The sequence below is a fragment of the Pleurodeles waltl genome, chromosome 6 (assembly GCF_031143425.1).
Source record: "Pleurodeles waltl isolate 20211129_DDA chromosome 6, aPleWal1.hap1.20221129, whole genome shotgun sequence".
Lineage (NCBI taxonomy): Eukaryota > Metazoa > Chordata > Amphibia > Caudata > Salamandridae > Pleurodeles > Pleurodeles waltl.
This window is the reverse complement of record NC_090445.1, coordinates 82,011,468-82,029,915: the sequence shown is the minus strand read 5'-3', so window position 1 is coordinate 82,029,915 and position 18,448 is coordinate 82,011,468. Positions and strand designations below refer to the sequence as shown.

The 18,448-nt window shown below is 49.8% G+C and overlaps 1 non-coding gene across 1 annotated transcript; it reads right to left on the bottom strand.

Moving 5' to 3' along the window:
- Positions 1-474: 474 nt before the first annotated feature.
- On the bottom strand, positions 475-547 carry TRNAK-CUU (transfer RNA lysine (anticodon CUU)). The gene has a single exon. It is a non-coding gene; the product is annotated as a tRNA-Lys (tRNA).
- Positions 548-18,448: the final 17,901 nt, after the last annotated feature.

Genomic DNA, 18,448 nt, shown 5'->3' with positions numbered 1-18,448 from the left:
TCGCGAGGTGGCAGTCAGCCTTCAGAGCCGCGTTCCGAAGGCTGCCGGAATGGCCGAGCGGTGTAAGGCGTCACATTCAAGAGCATTATCTTCCCCAGTCCCGTGGTCAAATCCCGCTGCTGACATAAAGTAGTTTTCATACCTACTTTAATCATAACACCAGCGGGGATGAGACTTTAAACTCCTCTTTTTGAAAGGATGGGGGGGTACAGGTCGGACCGGACCGGACTCCGAGCTCGCTGTAAGCACGGGCGGCTCAGGCTAGGAAAGGGCGCTGGAAAGGCTCGGCCTAGGACCGCTCCCAGCGGCGACGTCCAGGGCGGGAAGTGTTACGTTGTGTGGAGTCCTGTGGGAATCGTGAGGCAAACTGCAGGATGTGTGTGTGTGTGTGTAGTTTTAAGCCTCAGCAAAATATCTGAAAAAGGTGACAGTTAATGTTAAACCCGAAAATGGAGAAGCCTTTAAAAAGCATCACGCCCAACGTGGGGCTCGAACCCACAACCCTGAGATTAAGAGTCTCATGCTCTACCGACTGAGCTAGTCAGGCTGCTGTGCCTATGGCATTTCACACAGCCTCTGTGTGTTCTTTGTGAGGAAGTAGTGTGTGATTATCCCAGGAGGCTCCTTTGTTTCATTTTCTCTGCTGCTGACTCGACACAGGCACCTTCCTCTTTCTCAATCTCTCGCTCTACCACAGTCTTATGTCCCCATCAGTCTCTCTGGAGCTCACTCTGGTACGTACATGCATCTGTCCTCTCAACCTGTCTCTGGGCACATACTTAAATGTCCACTAGAGAACAGTGTGAACTCTCCCTGTTTCGCGAGGTGGCAGTCAGAACCGTGTTCCGCAGGCTGCCTGAATGGCCGAGCGGTGTAAGGCGCCACATTCAAGAGTAGTATCTTCCACAGTCCCGTGATCAAATCCCGCTGCTGACATAAAGTAGTTTTCATACCTACTTTAATCATAACACCTGCGGGAATGAGACTTTAAACTCCTCTTTTTGAAAGGATGGTGGGGACAGGACGGACCGGAGCGGACTCCGAGCTCGCTGTAAGCACGGGCGGCTCAGGCTAGGAAAGGGCGCAGGAAAGGCTCGGCCTAGGACCGCTCCCAGCGGCGCCTCCCAGGGCGGGAAGTGTTGCGTTGTGTGGACTCCTGTGGGAATCGTGAGGCAAACTGCAGGATGTGTGTGTGTAGTTTTAAGCCTCAGCAAAATATCTGAAAAAGGTGAGAGTTAATGTTAAACCGGAAAATGGAGAAGCCTTTAAAAAGCATCACGCCTAACGTGGGGCTTGAACCCACGACCCTGAGATTAAGAGTCTCATGCTCTACCAACGGAACTAGTCGGGCTGCTGTCCCTATGTCATTTCACACAGCCTCTGTGTGTTCTTTGTGAGGAAGTAGTGTGTGGTTATCCCAGGAGGCTCCTTTGTTTCATTTTCTCTGCTGCTGACTCGACACAGGCACCTTTCTCTTTCTCCATCTCTCGCTCTACCCCAGTCTTATGTCCCAATCAGTCTCTCTGGAGCTCACTCTGGTACATACAAGTATCTGTCCTCTCAACCTGTCTCTGGGCACATACTTAAATGTCCAGTAGGGAAGATTGTGAACTCTCCCTGTTTCGAGAGGTGGCAGTCAGCCTCCAGAGCCGTGTTCCGGAGGCTGCCGGAATGGCCGAGCGGTGTAAGGTGCCACATTCAAGAGCAGTATCTTCCCCAGTCCCGTGATCAAATACTGCTCCCGACATAAAGTAGTTTTCATACCTACTTTAATCATAACACCAGCGGGTATGAGACCTTAAACTCCTCTTTTTGATAGGATGGGAGGGGACAGGACGGACCGGAGCGGACTCCGAGCTCGCTGTAAGCACGGGCGGCTCAGGCTAGGAAAGGGCGCAGGAAAGGCTCGGCCTAGGACCGCTCCCAGCGGCGCCTCCCAGGGCGGGAAGTGCTGCATTGTGTGGAGTCCTGTGGGAATCGTGAGCCAAACTGCAGGATGTGTGTGTGTGTAGTTTTAAGCCTCAGCGAAATATCAGAAAAAGGTGAGAGTTAATGTTAAACCCGAAAATGGAGAAGCCTTTAAAAAGCATCACAACCAACATGGGGCTCAAACCCACAACCCCGAGATTAAGAGTCTCATGCTCTACCGACTGAGCTAGCCAGGCTGCTGTGCCAATGTTATTTCATACACCCTCTGTGTGTTCTTTGTGAGGAAGTAGTGTGTGGTTATCCCAGGAGGCCCCTTTGTTTCATTTTCTCTGCTGCTGACTCGACACAGGCACCTTTCTCTTTCTCCATCTCTCGCTCTACCCGAGTCTTATGTCCCCATCAGTCTCTCTGGAGCTCACTCTAGTACATACATGCATCTGTCCTTTCAACCTGTCTCTGGGCACATACTTAAATGTCCAGTAGAGAACAGTGTGAACTCTCCCTGTGTCGCGAGGTGGCAGTCAGCCTCCAGAGACTTGCTTCTCAGGCTGCCGGAATGGCCGAGCGGTGTAAGGCGCCACATTCAAGAGCACTATCTTCCCCAGTCCTGTGATCAAATCCCGCTGCAGAAATAAAGTAGTTTTCATACCTACTTTAATCATAACACCAGCAGGGATGAGACTTTAAAGTCCTCTTTTTGAAAGGATGGGGGGGGACAGGACGGACTGGAGCGGACTCCGAGCTTGCTGTAAGCACGGGCGGCTCAGGCTAGGAAAGGGCGCAGGAAAGGCTCGGCCTAGGACCGCTCCCAGCGGCGACCCCCAGGGCGGGAAGTGCTGCGTTGTGTGGAGTCCTGTGGGAATCGTGAGGCAAAATGCAGGATGTGTGTTTGTGTATTTTAAAGCCTCAGCAAAATATCTGAAAAAGGTGAGAGTTAATGTTAAACCCGAAAAGGGAGAAGCCTTTAAAAAGCATCACGCCAAACGTGGGGCTGGAGCCAACGACCCTGAGATTAAGAGTCGCATGCTCTACGAACTGAGCTAGCCAGGCTGCTGTGCCTATGTCATTTCACACACCCTCTGTGTGTTCTTTGTGAGGAAGTAGTGGGTGGTTATCCCAGGAGGCCCCTTTGTTTCATTTTCTCTGCTGCTGTCTCGACCCAGGCACCTTTCTCTTTCTCCATCTCTTGCTCTACCCCAGTCTTATGTCCCCATCAGTCTCTCTGGAGCTCACTCTGGTACATACATGGATCTGTCCTCTCAACCTGTCTCTGGGCACATACTTAAATGTCCAATAGAGCACAGTGTGAACTCTCCCTGTTTCGCGAGGTGGCAGTCAGCCTTCAGAGCTGCGTTCCGAAGGCTGCCGGAATGGCCGAGTGGTGTAAGGCGTCACATTCAAGAGCATTATCTTCCCCAGTCCCGTGGTCAAATCCCGCGGCTGACGTAAAGTAGTTTTCATACCTTCTTTAATCATAACACCAGCGGGGATGAGACCTTAAAATCCTCTTTTTGAAAGGATGGGGGGGGGACAGGACGGAGCGGAGCAGACTCCAAGCTCGCTGTAAGCACGGGCGGCTCAGGCTAGGAAAGGGCGCAGGAAAGGCTTGGCCTAGGACTGCTCCCAGCGGCGCCTCCCAGGGCGGGAAGTGCTGCGTTGTGTGGAGCCCTGTGGGACTCGTGAGGCAAACTGCAGGATGTGTCTGTGTGTGTAGTTTTAAGCCTCAGCAAAATATCTGAAAAAGGTGAGAGGTAATGTTAAACCCGAAAATGGAGAAGCCTTTAAAAAGCATCACGCCCAACGTGGGGCTCGAACACTCGACCCTGAGATTAAGAGTCTCATGCTCTACCGACTGAGCTAGTCGGGCTGCTGTGCCTATGGCAGTTCACACAGCCTCTGTGTGTTCTTTGTGAGGAAGTAGTGTGTGGTTATCCCAGGAGACTCCTGTGTTTCATTTTCTCTGCTGCTGACTCGACACAGGCACCTTTCTCTTTCTCCATCTCTCGCTCTACCCCAGTCTTATGTCCCCATCAGTCTCTCTGGAGCTCACTCTGGTACGTACATGCATCTGTCCTCTCAACCTGTCTCTGGGCACATACTTAAATGTCCAGTAGAGAACAGTGTGAACTCTCCGTGTGTCGCGAGGTGGCAGTCAGAACCGTGTTCCGCAGGCTGCCGGAATGGCCGAGCGGTGTAAGGCGCCACATTCAAGAGTAGTATCTTCCACAGTCCCGTGATCAAATCCCGCTGCTGACATAAAGTAGTTTTCATACCTACTTTAATCATAACGCCAGCGGGGATGAGACTTTAAACTCCTCTTTTTGAAAGGATGGGGGGGGAAGGGACGGACCGTAGCGGACTCCGAGCTCGCTGTAAGAACGGGCGGCTCAGGCTAGGAAAGGGCGCAGGAAAGGCTCGGCCTAGGACCGCTCCCAGCGGCGCATCCCAGGGCGGGAAGTGTTGCGTTGTGTGGAGTCCTGTGGGAATCGTGAGGCAAACTGCAGGATGTGTGTGTGTGTAGTTTTAAGCCTCAGCGAAATATCTGAAAAAGCTTAGAGTTAATGTTAAACCCGAAAATGGAGAAGCCTTTAAAAAGCATCACAACCAACATGGGGCTCAAACCCACGACCCTGAGATTAAGAGTCTCATGTTCTACCGACTGAGCTAGCCGGGCTGCAGTGCCGATGTTATTTCATACACCCTCTGTGTGTTCTTTGTGAGGAAGTAGTGTGTGGTTATCCCAGGAGGCCCCTTTGTTTCATTTTCTCTGCTGCTGACTCGACACAGGCACCTTTCTCTTTCTCCATCTCTCGCTCTACCCCAGTCTTATGTCCCCATCAGTCTCTCTGGAGCTCACTCTGGTACATACATGCATCTGTCCTCTCAACCTGTCTCTGGGCACATACTTAAATGTCCAGTAGAGAACAGTGTGAACTCTCCCTGTGTCGTGAGGAGGCAGTCAGCCTCCAGAGCAATGTTCCGCAGGCTGCCGGAATGGCCGAGTGGTGTACGGTGCCACATTCAAGAGCAGTATCTTCCCCAGTCCTGTGATCAAATCCCGCTGCTGACATAAAGTAGTTTTCATACCTACTTTAATCATAACACCAGCGGGGATGAGACCTTAAACTCCTCTTTTTGAAAGGATGGGGGGGGGGGGAACAGGACGGACCGTAGCGGACTCCGAGCTCGCTGTAAGCACAGGTGGCTCAGGCTAGGAAAGGGCGCAGGAAAGGCTCGGCCTAGGACCGCTCCCAGCGGCGCCTCCCAGGGTGGGAAGTGCTGCGTTGTGTGGAGTCCTTTTGGGAATCGTGAGGCAAACTGCAGGATGTGTGTGTGTGTAGTTTTAAGCCTCAGCGAAATATCTGAAAAAGGTGAGAGTTAATGTTAAACCCGAAAATGGACAAGCCTTTAAAAAGCATCACGCCCAACGTGGGGCTTGAACCCACAACCCTGAGATTAAGATTCTCATGCTCTACAGACTAAGCTAGTCGGGATGCTGTTCCTATATCATTTCACACACCTTCTGTGTGTTCTTTGTGGGGCAGTAGTGTGTGGTTATCCCAGGCAGCCCCTTTGTTTCATTTTCTCTGCTGCTGACTCGACACAGGCACATTTCTCTTTCTCCATCTCTCGCTCTACCCCAGTCTTATGTCCCCATCAGTCTCTCTGGAGCTCACTCTAGTACATACATGCATCTGTCCTCTCAACCTGTCTCTGGACACATACTTAAATGTCCAGTAGAGAACAGTGTGAACTCTCCCTGTTTCGCGAGGTGGCAGTCAGCCTCCAGAGCAGTGTTCCGAAGGTTGCCGGAATGGCCGAGCGGTGTAAGGTGCCACATTCAAGAGCAGTATTTTCCCCAGTTGTAGGAGGCTGGACTGGCTTGTAGTGAGTACCAGGGGGTACTTGCACCTTGCACCAGGCCCAGTTATCCCTTATTAGTGTATAGGGTGTATAGCAGCATAGGCTGATAGATAATGGTAGTTTAGCAGAGCAGCTTAGGCTGAACTAGGAGACGAGTGAAGCTCCTACAGTACCACTAGTGTCACTTGCACAATACCATAAGAAAACACAATACACAGATATACTAAAAATAAAGGTACTTTATTTTTATGACAATATGCCAAAGTATCTCAGTGAGTACCCTCAGTATGAGGATAGCAATTATACACAAGTTATATGTACACAATACCAAAAATATGCAGTATAGTCTTAGAAAACAGTGCAAACAATGTATAGTTACAATAGGATGCAATGGGGGCACATAGGGATAGGGGCAACACAAACCATATACTCCAAAAGTGGAATGTGAACCACGAATGGACCCCAAACCTATGTGACCTTGTAGAGGGTCGCTGGGACTATTAGAAAATAGTGAGAGTTAGGAAAATAGCCCTCCCCAAGACCCTGAAAAGTGAGTGCAAAGTGGACTGAAGTTCCCCAAAAGACAAAGAGTCGTGATAGAGGAATAATGCAGGAAAGACACCAACCAACAATGCAACAACTGTGGATTTCCAATCTAGGGTACTGTGAGAAGGTAGCCTCTTTCTAGCCTTGTTACCCCCACTTTTGGCCTGTTTGTGAGTGTATGTCAGGGTGTTTGTCACTGTTTTCACTGTCTCACTGGGATCCTGATAGCCAGGCCTCAGTGCTCATAGTGAAAACACCATGTTTTCAGTATGGTTGTTATGTGTCACTGGGATCCTGCTGGTCAGGACCCCAGTGCTCATAGGTTTGGGGCCTATATGTATGTGTCACTGGGACCCTGTCACACAGGGCCCCAGTGCTCATAGGTGTGCATGTGTATGTTCCCTGTGTGGTGCCTAACTGTCTCACTGAGGCTCTGCTAACCAGAACCTCAGTGGTTATGCTCTCTCATTACTTTCAAATTGTCACTAACAGGCTAGTGACCATTTTTACCAATTTACATTGGCTTACTGGAACACCCTTATAATTCCCTAGTATATGGTACTAAGGTACCCAGGGTATTGGGGTTCCTGTAGATCCCTATGGGCTGCAGCATTTCTTTTGCCACCCATAGGGAGCTCTGACAATTCTTACACAGGCCTGCCACTGCAGCCTGAGTGAAATAACGTCCACGTTATTTCACAGCCATTTTACACTGCACTTAAGTAACTTATAAGTCACCTATATGTCTAACCTTTACCTGGTAAAGGTTAGGTGCAAAGTTACTTAGTGTGAGGGCACCCTGGCACTAGCCAAGGTGCCCCCACATTGTTCAGAGCCAATTCCCTGAACTTTGTGAGTGCGGGGACACCATTACACGCGTGCACTACATATAGGTCACTACCTATATGTAGCTTCACCATGGTAACTCCGAATATGGCCATGTAACATGTCTATGATCATGGAATTGCCCCCTCTATGCCATCCTGGCATAGTTGACACAATCCCATGATCCCAGTGGTCTGTAGCACAGACCCTGGTACTGCCAAACTGCCCTTCCTGGGGTTTCACTGCAGCTGCTGCTGCTGCCAACCCCTCAGACAGGCATCTGCCCTCCTGGGGTCCAGCCAGGCCTGGCCCAGGATGGCAGAACAAAGAACTTCCTCTGAGAGAGGGTGTGACACCCTCTCCCTTTGGAAAATGGTGTGAAGGCAGGGGAGGAGTAGCCTCCCCCAGCCTCTGGAAATGCTTTCTTGGGCACAGATGTGCCCAATTCTGCATAAGCCAGTCTACACCGGTTCAGGGACCCCTTAGCCCCTGCTCTGGCGCGAAACTGGACAAAGGAAAGGGGAGTGACCACTCCCCTGACCTGCACCTCCCCTGGGAGGTGTCCAGAGCTCCTCCAGTGTGCTCCAGACCTCTGCCATCTTGGAAACAGAGGTGCTGCTGGCACACTGGACTGCTCTGAGTGGCCAGTGCCACCAGGTGACGTCAGAGACTCCTGCTGATAGGCTCCTTCAGGTGTTAGTAGCCTATCCTCTCTCCTAGGTAGCCAAACCCTCTTTTCTGGCTATTTAGGGTCTCTGTCTCTGGGGAAACTTTAGATAACGAATGCATGAGCTCAGCCGAGTTCCTCTGCATCTCCCTCTTCACCTTCTGATAAGGAATCGACCGCTGACCGCGCTGGAAGCCTGCAAACCTGCAACATAGAAGCAAAGACGACTACTGCAACTCTGTAACGCTGATCCTGCCGCCTTCTCGACTGTTTTCCTGCTTGTGCATGCTGTGGGGGTAGTCTGCCTCCTCTCTGCACCAGAAACTCCGAAGAAATCTCCCGTGGGTCGACGGAATCTTCCCCCTGCAACCGCAGGCACCAAAAAGCTGCATTATTGGTCCCTTGGGTCTCCTCTCAGCATGACGAGCGAGGTCCCTCGAATCCAGCGACACCGTCCAAGTGACCCCCACAGTCCAGTGACTCTTCAGCCCAAGTTTGGTGGAGGTAAGTCCTTGCCTCACCTCGCTGGGCTGCATTGCTGGGAACCGCGACTTTGCAAGCTACTCCGGCCCCTGTGCACTTCCGGCGGAAATCCTTCATGCACAGCCAAGCCTGGGTCCACGGCACTCTAACCTGCATTGCACGACTTTCTAAGTTGGTCTCCGGCGACGTGGGACTCCTTTGTGCAACTTCGGCGAGCACCGTTTCACGCATCCTCGTAGTGCCTGTTTCTGGCACTTCTCCGGGTGCTACCTGCTTTAGTGAGGGCTCTGTGTCTTGCTCGACGTCCCCTCTCTCTACAGATCCAATTTACGACCTCCTGGTCCCTCCTGGGCCCCAGCAGCGTCCAAAAACGCCAAACGCACGATTTGCGTGTAGCAAGGCTTGTTGGCGTCCATCCGGCGGGAAAACACTTCTGCACGACTCTCCAAGGCGTGGGGGATCCATCCTCCAAAGGGGAAGTCTCTAGCCCTTGTCGTTCCTGCAGTATTCACAGTTCTTCAGCCTAGTAAGAGCTTCTTTGCACCAACCGCTGGCATTTCTTGGGCATCTGCCCATCTCCGAGCTGCTTGTGACTTTTGGACTTGGTCCCCTTGTTCCACAGGTACCCTCAGTCAGGAATCCATCGTTGTTGCATTGCTGATTTGTGTTTTCCTTGCATTTTCCCTCTAACACGACTATTTTGTCCTTAGGGGAACTTTAGTGCATTTTGCACTCACTTTTCAGGGTCTTGGGGAGGGTTATTTTTCTAACTCTCACTATTTTCTAATAGTCCCAGCGACCCTCTACAAGGTCACATAGGTTTGGGGTCCATTCGTGGTTCGCATTCCACTTTTGGAGTATATGGTTTGTGTTGCCCCTATCCCTATGTTTCCCCATTGCATCCTATTGTAACTATACATTGTTTGCACTGTTTTCTAAGACTATACTGCATATTTTTGCTATTGTGTATATATATCTTGTGTATATTTCCTATCCTCCCACTGAGGGTACACTCTAAGATACTTTGGCATATTGTCATAAAAATAAAGTACCTTTATTTTTAGTATAACTGTGTATTGTGTTTTCTTATGATATTGTGCATATGACACTAAGTGGTACTGTAGTAACTTCACACGTCTCCTAGTTCAGCCTGAGCTGCTCTGCTAAGCTACCATTATCTATCAGCCTAAGCTGCTAGACACCCTATACACTAATAAGGGATAACTGGGCCTGCTGCAAGGTGCAAGTACCCCTTGGTACTCACTACAAGCCAGTCCAGCCTCCTACATTGGTTGTGCAGTGGTGGGATAAGTGCTTGAGACTACTTACCACTCTTGTCATTGTACTTTTCATAAGAGAAAAATATACAAAACAAGGTCAGTGTATATACACATAGCCAAAAAGTTTTGCATTTCCTCTTTTCACTCTTTTCTAAGTGCTGAAAAGTACTCCTAAACTTTCAAAAAGTTCTTAAAAGTTTAAAAAGTTTTTTTCTGTCTTTCCAAAAAGTTCTGAAAACTTTTGTCTCTTTCTCTATCACTTTAACTCTCTCTAAAAAATGTCTGGCACAGGCCAAAGTGTTGATCTGTCCAAACTTGCATATGACAACCTTAGCTGGAAAAGAGCAAGGAGTCTCTGTATAGAGAGAGGTTTGAGTGTAGGGAAGAATCCTGCCTTGGAACTGTTAATTAACATGCTTAGAGAACAGGATAAGGCCATAGGTGCCCCATCTGTTGAAAAAGTACCTAATAGTTCCCAATCTGATTCAGGGACTCCCCCAGGAAAAGATTCAGGAAAGAAACTTCCTAGCCTGCCCATTACTAGACAATCTAGCATAGATGGTAATGATGATGAGCCACACCAAATAAATAGTGTTGTCTCACATCATAGCAAAAGCATTTATTCTCACCATACTGGTAGTAATGTTTCTGTAAACCAAGCTGTTAAGTTGGCTTCTGTAAGGGACAGGTCTCCTTCTGTTCATTCCCATCATAGCTCTGTTTCTAGAAATGTCCCTCCCACCAACCCTGATGACAGAATGTTAGAGAGGGAACTCAATAAGTTGAGGGTGGAACAAACCAGACTGAAGCTTAAAAAGCAACAGCTGGATTTGGATAGACAGTCTTTTGAATTAGAGAAGGAAAGACAGAAGTTGGGTTTAGATACCCATGGTGGCAGCAGCTGTATTCCCCATAGTCATCCTGCAAAAAAGCATGATTCCAGGAATCTGCACAAGATAGTTCCCCCTTATAAGGAGGGGGATGACATTAACAAGTGGTTTGCTGCACTTGAGAGGGCCTGTGTTGTACAGGATGTCCCTCAAAGGCAGTGGGCTGCTATCCTATGGCTATCATTTAGTGGAAAGGGTAGGGATAGACTCCTTACTGTGAAAGAAAGTGATGCCAATAATTTTACAGTTCTTAAGAATGCACTCCTGGATGGTTATGGCTTAACCACTGAACAGTACAGGATAAAGTTCAGAGAGACCAAAAAGGAGTCTTCACAAGACTGGGTTGATTTCATTGACCATTCAGTGAAGGTCTTGGAGGGGTGGTTACATGGCAGTAAAGTTACTGATTATGAAAGCCTGTATAACACAATCCTGAGAGAGCATATACTTAATAATTGTGTGTCTGATTTGTTGCACCAGTACCTGGTAGACTCTGATCTGACCTCTCCCCAAGAATTGGGAAAGAAGGCAGACAAATGGGTCAGAACAAGGGTGAACAGAAAAGTTCATACAGGGGGTGACAAAGATGGCAATAAGAAGAAAGATGGTGAAAAATCTCAAGATAAGCATGGGGATAAGGGTAAAACCAAAGATCCCACTTCAAATCTTAAACACTCTTCAGAGGGTGGGGATAAAACAAATTCTTCCTCTTCTTCCCAACCAGCACACATTAAAAAGCCTTGGTGCTTTGTGTGTAAAAATAGAGGCCATAGGCCAGGGGATAAGTCCTGTCCAGGTAAACCCCCTGAGCCTACCACCACTAATACATCAAGCTCTAGTGCCCCTAGCAGTAGTGGTACTAGTGGTGGGACTGCTGGCAACAGTCAAGCAAAGGGTGTAGTTGGGTTCACTTATGGGTCCATAGTGGAAACTGATGTAATCAGTCCCAAGACAGTTTCTGTCACACCTAGTGGCACTGGCCTTGCCACACTGGCTGCTTGTCCCCTTACAATGGATAAGTACAGGCAGACAGTTTCAATAAATGGTGTTGAGGCCTTGGCCTACAGGGACACAGGTGCCAGTTTCACTTTGGTGACTGAAAACCTAGTGCCTCCTGAACAACACATCATTGGACAACAGTATAAAGTTATTGATGTCCATAACTCCACTAAGTTTCTTCCCTTAGCTATAATTCAGTTTAGTTGGGGTGGAGTTACTGGCCCTAAGCAGGTGGTGGTATCACCTAGCTTACCTGTAGACTGTCTCTTAGGTAATGACCTAGAGGCCTCAGGTTGGGCTGATGTAGAGTTTTATGCCCATGCAGCCATGCTGGGCATCCCTGAGGAATTGTTCCCTCTCATTTCAAGTGAAATGAAAAAGCAAAGGAGAGAAGGCCTGAAAACTCAGGATCCCTCTCCATCAACAGGTAAAAAGGGTATCACAGTATCCCCTAACCACCCTACCATTCAGGATACTATTCCTCTGGTGGGAGAAACCTCTCCTGGGGTGGCACCTGTTCCAAGGGAATCATCAGCTGGCAAAGCTGGACTCCCTGAGGTGGAAGTACCTCTCTGTGGGATAACTAACATTGGTGAGAAAAACAGCACCATTTTAGTTAACATGGAGCATCCCTCCAACCCTCCCAGAGAAACTTTAGTGCAGAAACCCTGCACTACCTCACAACACTTAGGACAGCATCCCTGCCCTAGTGTGGAGCTCATAGGACAGCATCCCTGCCCTGCTCCAACTCAAGAGAAACAGCATCCCTGTTCTCTCTTCCAGCCAGATGGACAAAGTTTTTGCCCAGCTATGGCTTTTCTGAGACAGCATCCCTGTCTGGCATTTCCATCACTACAAATAGGTTCAGTGGACAATTCCCACTGCTCTAAACTAAAACTTACTGATAGAAACTCTGAAAATACATCTTCACATTGTTGCTTAGCTAAAAAACTTCAAACAGGGTGGTTTACATCCCCACAGGGAAGTAACCATATAGTGGATGATAAAGGGAGTAACCAGTCTATTGCAGAGCTACTCTCTACTTATCACCACTTAGACAATAAAGTCTCAACTGGCCAAGGTTAGCCTTATTGTCCTTCGTTTGGGGGGGGGTTGTGTGAGAAGGTAGCCTCTTTCTAGCCTTGTTACCCCCACTTTTGGCCTGTTTGTGAGTGTATGTCAGGGTGTTTGTCACTGTTTTCACTGTCTCACTGGGATCCTGATAGCCAGGCCTCAGTGCTCATAGTGAAAACACCATGTTTTCAGTATGGTTGTTATGTGTCACTGGGATCCTGCTGGTCAGGACCCCAGTGCTCATAGGTTTGGGGCCTATATGTATGTGTCACTGGGACCCTGTCACACAGGGCCCCAGTGCTCATAGGTGTGCATGTGTATGTTCCCTGTGTGGTGCCTAACTGTCTCACTGAGGCTCTGCTAACCAGAACCTCAGTGGTTATGCTCTCTCATTACTTTCAAATTGTCACTAACAGGCTAGTGACCATTTTTACCAATTTACATTGGCTTACTGGAACACCCTTATAATTCCCTAGTATATGGTACTAAGGTACCCAGGGTATTGGGGTTCCTGTAGATCCCTATGGGCTGCAGCATTTCTTTTGCCACCCATAGGGAGCTCTGACAATTCTTACACAGGCCTGCCACTGCAGCCTGAGTGAAATAACGTCCACGTTATTTCACAGCCATTTTACACTGCACTTAAGTAACTTATAAGTCACCTATATGTCTAACCTTTACCTGGTAAAGGTTAGGTGCAAAGTTACTTAGTGTGAGGGCACCCTGGCACTAGCCAAGGTGCCCCCACATTGTTCAGAGCCAATTCCCTGAACTTTGTGAGTGCGGGGACACCATTACACGCGTGCACTACATATAGGTCACTACCTATATGTAGCTTCACCATGGTAACTCCGAATATGGCCATGTAACATGTCTATGATCATGGAATTGCCCCCTCTATGCCATCCTGGCATAGTTGACACAATCCCATGATCCCAGTGGTCTGTAGCACAGACCCTGGTACTGCCAAACTGCCCTTCCTGGGGTTTCACTGCAGCTGCTGCTGCTGCCAACCCCTCAGACAGGCATCTGCCCTCCTGGGGTCCAGCCAGGCCTGGCCCAGGATGGCAGAACAAAGAACTTCCTCTGAGAGAGGGTGTGACACCCTCTCCCTTTGGAAAATGGTGTGAAGGCAGGGGAGGAGTAGCCTCCCCCAGCCTCTGGAAATGCTTTCTTGGGCACAGATGTGCCCAATTCTGCATAAGCCAGTCTACACCGGTTCAGGGACCCCTTAGCCCCTGCTCTGGCGCGAAACTGGACAAAGGAAAGGGGAGTGACCACTCCCCTGACCTGCACCTCCCCTGGGAGGTGTCCAGAGCTCCTCCAGTGTGCTCCAGACCTCTGCCATCTTGGAAACAGAGGTGCTGCTGGCACACTGGACTGCTCTGAGTGGCCAGTGCCACCAGGTGACGTCAGAGACTCCTGCTGATAGGCTCCTTCAGGTGTTAGTAGCCTATCCTCTCTCCTAGGTAGCCAAACCCTCTTTTCTGGCTATTTAGGGTCTCTGTCTCTGGGGAAACTTTAGATAACGAATGCATGAGCTCAGCCGAGTTCCTCTGCATCTCCCTCTTCACCTTCTGATAAGGAATCGACCGCTGACCGCGCTGGAAGCCTGCAAACCTGCAACATAGAAGCAAAGACGACTACTGCAACTCTGTAACGCTGATCCTGCCGCCTTCTCGACTGTTTTCCTGCTTGTGCATGCTGTGGGGGTAGTCTGCCTCCTCTCTGCACCAGAAGCTCCGAAGAAATCTCCCGTGGGTCGACGGAATCTTCCCCCTGCAACCGCAGGCACCAAAAAGCTGCATTATTGGTCCCTTGGGTCTCCTCTCAGCATGACGAGCGAGGTCCCTCGAATCCAGCGACACCGTCCAAGTGACCCCCACAGTCCAGTGACTCTTCAGCCCAAGTTTGGTGGAGGTAAGTCCTTGCCTCACCTCGCTGGGCTGCATTGCTGGGAACCGCGACTTTGCAAGCTACTCCGGCCCCTGTGCACTTCCGGCGGAAATCCTTCGTGCACAGCCAAGCCTGGGTCCACGGCACTCTAACCTGCATTGCACGACTTTCTAAGTTGGTCTCCGGCGACGTGGGACTCCTTTGTGCAACTTCGGCGAGCACCGTTTCACGCATCCTCGTAGTGCCTGTTTCTGGCACTTCTCCGGGAGCTACCTGCTTTAGTGAGGGCTCTGTGTCTTGCTCGACGTCCCCTCTCTCTACAGATCCAATTTACGACCTCCTGGTCCCTCCTGGGCCCCAGCAGCGTCCAAAAACGCCAAACGCACGATTTGCGTGTAGCAAGGCTTGTTGGCGTCCATCCGGCGGGAAAACACTTCTGCACGACTCTCCAAGGCGTGGGGGATCCATCCTCCAAAGGGGAAGTCTCTAGCCCTTGTCGTTCCTGCAGTATTCACAGTTCTTCAGCCTAGTAAGAGCTTCTTTGCACCAACCGCTGGCATTTCTTGGGCATCTGCCCATCTCCGAGCTGCTTGTGACTTTTGGACTTGGTCCCCTTGTTCCACAGGTACCCTCAGTCAGGAATCCATCGTTGTTGCATTGCTGATTTGTGTTTTCCTTGCATTTTCCCTCTAACACGACTATTTTGTCCTTAGGGGAACTTTAGTGCACTTTGCACTCACTTTTCAGGGTCTTGGGGAGGGTTATTTTTCTAACTCTCACTATTTTCTAATAGTCCCAGCGACCCTCTACAAGGTCACATAGGTTTGGGGTCCATTCGTGGTTCGCATTCCACTTTTGGAGTATATGGTTTGTGTTGCCCCTATCCCTATGTTTCCCCATTGCATCCTATTGTAACTATACATTGTTTGCACTGTTTTCTAAGACTATACTGCATATTTTTGCTATTGTGTATATATATCTTGTGTATATTTCCTATCCTCCCACTGAGGGTACACTCTAAGATACTTTGGCATATTGTCATAAAAATAAAGTACCTTTATTTTTAGTATAACTGTGTATTGTGTTTTCTTATGATATTGTGCATATGACACTAAGTGGTACTGTAGTAACTTCACACGTCTCCTAGTTCAGCCTGAGCTGCTCTGCTAAGCTACCATTATCTATCAGCCTAAGCTGCTAGACACCCTATACACTAATAAGGGATAACTGGGCCTGGTGCAAGGTGCAAGTACCCCTTGGTACTCACTACAAGCCAGTCCAGCCTCCTACAGGTACCTGTGGAACAAGGGGACCAAGTCCAAAAGTCACAAGCAAGTCGGACATGGGCAGATGCCCAGGAAATGCCAGCTGCGGGTGCAAAGAAGCTTCTACTGGACAGAAGAAGCTGCAGTTTCTGCAGAAACAAAAAGGGCTAGAGACTTCCCCTTTGGTGGACGGATCCCTCTCTCCATGGAGAGTCGTGCAGAAGTGTTTTCCCACCGAAAGAACGCTAACAAGCCTTGCTATCTGCAAATATTACGGTTAGCATTTTTGGACGCTGCTGTGGCCCAGGAGGGACCAGGAGGTCGCAAATTGGACCAGGAGAGAGAAGGGACATCGTGCAAAACAAGGAGCCCTCTCTGAAGCAGGGAGCACCCGGAGAAGTGCCAGAAACAGGCACTACGAGGATGCGTGAAATGGTTCTCGCCGAAGTTGCACAAAGGAGTCCCACGTCGCCGGAGACCAACTTAGAAAGTCGTGCAATGCAGGTTAGAGTGCCGTGGACCCAGGCTTGGCTGTGCACAAAGGATTTCCGCCGGAAGTGCACAGGGGCCGGAGTAGCTGCAAAAGTTGCGGTTCCCAGCAATGCAGTCTAGCGAGGTGAGGCAAGGACTTACCTCCACCAAACTTGGACTGAAGAGTCACTGGACTATGGGAGTCACTTGGACAGAGTTGCTGGATTCGAGGGACCTCGCTCGTTGTGCTGAGAGGAGACCCAAGGGACCGGTAATGCAGCTTTTTGGTGCCTGCGGTTGCAGGGGGAAGATTACGTCGACCCACGGGAGATTTCTTTGGAGCTTCTGGTGCAGAGAGGAGGCAGACTACCCCCACAGCATGCACAAGCAGGAAAACAGTCGAGAAGGCGGCAGGATCAGCGTTACAGAGTTGCAGTAGTCGTCTTAGCTACTTTGTTGCAGTTTTGCAGGCTTCCAGCGCGGTCAGCAGTCGATTCCTTATCAGAAGGTGAAGAGAGAGATGCAGAGGAACTCTGATGAGCTCTTGCATTCGTTATCTAAAGTTTCCCCAGATACAGAGACCCTAAATAGCCAGAAAAGAGGGTTTGGCTACTTAGGAGAGAGGATAGGCTACTAACACCTGAAGGAGCCTATCAGAAGGAGTCTCTGACGTCACCTGGTGGCACTGGCCACTCAGAGCAGTCCAGTGTGCCAGCAGCACCTCTGTTTCCAAGATGGCAGAGGTCTGGAGCACACTGGAGGAGCTCTGGACACCTCCCATGGGAGGTGCAGGTCAGGGGAGTGGTCACTCCCCTTTCCTTTGTCCAGTTTCGCGCCAGAGCAGGGGCTAAGGGGTCCCTGAACCGGTGTAGACTGGCTTATGCAGAATTGGGCACATCTGTGCCCAAGAAAGCATTTCCAGAGGCTGGGGGAGGCTACTCCTCCCCTGCCTTCACACCATTTTCCAAAGGGAGAGGGTGTAACACCCTCTCTCAGAGGAAGTCCTTTGTTCTGCCATCCTGGGACAAGCCTGGCTTGACCCCAGGGGGGCAGAAACCTGTCTGAGGGGTTGGCAGCAGCAGCAGCTGCAGTGAAACCCCAGGAAAGGCAGTTTGGCAGTACCAGGGTCTGTGCTACAGACCACTGGGATCATGGAATTGTACCAACAATGCCAGGATGGCATAGAGGGGGCAATTCCATGATCTTAGACATGTTACATGGCCATATTCGGAGTTACCATTGTGAAGCTACATATAGGTAGTGACCTATATGTATTGCACGCGTGTAATGGTGTCCCCGCACTCACAAAGTTCAGGGAATTGGCCCTGAACAATGTGGGGGCACCTTGGCTAGTGCCAGGGTGCCCTCACACTAAGTAACTTTGCACCTAACCTTTACCAGATAAAGGTTAGATATATAGGTGACTTATAAGTTACTTAAGTGCAGTGTAAAATGGCTGTGAAATAACGTGGACGTTATTTCACTCAGGCTGCAGTGGCAGGCCTGTGTAAGAATTGTCAGAGCTCCCTATGGGTGGCAAAAGAAATGCTGCAGCCCATAGGGATCTCCTGGAACCCCAATACCCTGGGTACCTCAGTACCATATACTAGGGAATTATAAGGGTGTTCCAGTAAGCCAATGTAAATTGGTAAAATTGGTCACTAGCCTGTTAGTGACAATTTGAAAGAAATGAGAGAGCATAACCACTGAGTTTCTGGTTAGCAGAGCCTCAGTGAGACAGTTAGGCACTACACAGGGAACACATACATATAGGCCACAAACTTATGAGCACTGGGGTCCTGACTAGCAGGGTCCCAGTGACACATAACAAACATACTGAAAACATAGGGTTTTCACTATGACCACTGGGCCCTGGCTAGCAGGATCCCAGTGAGACAGTGAAAATACCCTGACATACACTCACAAACAAGCCAAAAGTGGGGGTAACAAGGCTAGAAAGAGGCTACTTTCTCACACCAGTCCTGTGATCAAATCCCGCTGCCGACATAAAGTAGTTTTCATACCTACTTTAATCATAACACCAGCGGGGATGAGACCTTAAACTCCTCTTTTTGAAAGGATGGGGGGGGACAGGACGGACCGGAGCAGACTCTGAGCTCGCTGTAAGCACGGGCGGCTCAGGCTAGGAAAGGGCGCAGGAAAGGCACGGCCTAGGACCGCTCCCAGCAGCGCCTCCCAGGGCGGGAAGTGCTGCGTTGTGTGGAGTCCTGTGGGAATCGTGAGGCAAACTGCAGGATG